Source organism: Trichomycterus rosablanca, chromosome 6 (genome assembly GCF_030014385.1).
Source record: "Trichomycterus rosablanca isolate fTriRos1 chromosome 6, fTriRos1.hap1, whole genome shotgun sequence".
Lineage (NCBI taxonomy): Eukaryota > Metazoa > Chordata > Actinopteri > Siluriformes > Trichomycteridae > Trichomycterus > Trichomycterus rosablanca.
The window spans coordinates 39656902-39659733 of record NC_085993.1 but is presented as its reverse complement, the minus strand read 5'-3'; positions in this window follow the sequence as shown (position 1 = coordinate 39659733).

The following is a 2832-nucleotide window of genomic DNA, read 5'->3' as shown; positions in this document are numbered from 1 at the left end:
CCCCTCCTGGATTGAAGAGAGCAAACTGACACACGCCCCCTCCGACACGTGAGCAGTAGCAGACTGCATCTTTTAACCTGCACAAGGTGAGTTCAGATGCAATCAGCCTTGTGTTCAGAGAGACACACCCTGATCAGCATTATTCCCCGACTCTGTGCAGATGCCATCAATCAGCCAGCAGAGGTTGGAATTGCATCAGTTATGAGGTCCCTATCCGGCTCCTTACGCCTAGTTCACACTACACTGCCCTGATTTTCGCTCGCCGACTGGTTGGCGCTAGATTTCCCGGCTCGGGAGCAACTAGGTGTTTGCTTGGCGATTAAAACTCAGCTCTCGATCTCTATGTGTGAACTGCTCGACAACTCGATCCGAGTCACTCGCCGAGCACTCGCACTTAGTTTGGGAGACCGGAGAAGTTTGCTTGCGATTCCAGTTGGTGATAGATGGTGTAGTGTGAAACCCTCTATCACCGATCAGTCGTGTAGTGTAAAAGCCACACCGACTTGAAAGACTCCCGATTACAAGAGATCCAGTTGTGTAGTGTGAACTGTACAGCGACCTGACGACTTGGAAAGTCATGTAGTGTGAACTTGGCCTTACCTGGATGAACAACAGCCAAACGTTGTTCATATAGCCACCCAGCCCAGCCCAATGGCAGAGCTGGGTGTGCTAGCTTGTTTTACAGCTGCAGGAAGAGCATCCGTCGTAAAAACTTAACTGTAAAAGGTCTAGTATGGTGACCAGTTCTGCTGTGGCAACCCCTAAATATGGAAGTAGCCAAAAGAGAAAGACCACTGATAAAACAGTATGAACCCACATTCTTTGTCTGGTGCAAATGATGGTACTTCATTAGCAACAACTTAAATTCTGTCTGGATATGATGTGAGGGCACATGTTTTATCATGACAAAGTATGATGAGTCTGTTCATTACATTTTATCTCTCCTATAATTAAACAGACTTTTTCAGATTTTAAAAAGACTATACGATGTGTAACTATGCATCTTGTACACATAGCTCTGTGCATCTTTCACTTTTCTTTGGCAGAAAGTTGACAAATTTCAGTGTAAACAGCATTTGGAAACGGCTTTAATTTTTTCATTCTCTCTTTGTTTTTGTATCTTGTGAGATTGTTGACATGGTTATGATAGAGGAACACCTAAAGGCAATCTCCCATTAATGCAATATGAAATCAACGTAACCGCCCATGCTTTGATGTCTTGTTGTTTTAGCTGAGCTTTGTTTTTATCTTTCTTCTCTCTTCAGATCTTCTCATTTATCTTCCTTCACCTCTCTCTCAATCCTTCTGATTTCTTACGATTACTATACAGTCATAACCAGAGCTGCTAATATTTGTAAAAATGTGAGTGAGTTAAGCTACAATCTGCATTGCTAGCTTAACAAGATGTATTAGCATGGCTAGCCTACATTACAGTAAAATTTACACTTTAAAGGTTTTACATTTTGAAATTGATAATTGATAAGTAAGCCAAGGTGTATAATAACAGGGAGAAATGAGAAAATTCAAATGTCACATATTCATGGATTTTCCAGCTAAACTTGGGACACATTTTAAAAATGATATCTTTGAAATATTTAGACTTTTTATTAGTCTATTACGCTAGCTCACCACCACTGAGATCTGCCCTCATGGAAATGTAATATATGACATTAATGCCCCTATATCAATAATGGTTTTTCCATATATATTACATGTAAGGGGGTATATTATAACATACATGTATACTCTGGATATAAGTTTATAGCATATATGAAATGCCTATAATAAAACGTGTATGTACATATATTAAATATATCTATAAGATTAATATGGTATTATATGTTGTATCCATGTTAGAATATATATTTAATTTATACATGCAATTTTATTAACATAACATATATAAAAAAGGCAGTATGCCAACATATGATTTTTATTATTTTCAGGCACTCATGTGTATGTTTTATATTTAAATGTTGTGTAATATCTACATATATTGAGGATATATTTACGTTAAAACAGCTTATTTCAGTGTACACCCCCAGACCTTGCAACAACGCTGTTGGTAAAAACTGATTTTAACTCAAAGCAATATATACTTAAAATATATTTGCACCCAGTAAAACACATTTAATGCTTCCAAATGTTTTTATTTCATTGAATGTATAATTTGTCTTGTAAACTGAACTCAACAAGCTCTTCAATATCTGCTCGATTTTTATAGACTTCAGAGCAATATTGATTGAGTTGGCATGACTTATATTTGTTAAGTTCAAATTTGGGAAAAGAGGCATGCTGCAACACAAGCACCAAAACCTTGTTTTGAGTTGAAAAGAAGTTGACTTTATGGTATTAAACGATAGTGTTTAGTGTGCTCAGGTGGCGCAGCGGGCTATATTATATAGAAATAAACATTTTTTACATGTTACATATATGTCAAAAATGTATTACACATACATGAGCATCCACACATATATACACATACATACATGAGCATCCACACATATATGTCAATATATGAAATTGTTCCAGTTTCTAATAGGTTTCATATATAGTTTGCACAAATATGGGCATATACTGTATGTTATATATGAAAACTTTATATATGTACATGTGTTACATTCGAATTGGCTTGGTGGGCATCTACACAGACATGATTGGCTGTGTCTGGGAAAGAGGTAGGGGGTGGATAAACCCCTGTGATGGGTGAATGCCTGGACTGTTTTTGTTTTTTGTTTTTCTGTTTCCACAAGGTGAATAAAAACATGACACAAGGCATTTCCTTATAATTTGAAAAATATAAAACTTTAATAATAAAGGCTACATCTTTCA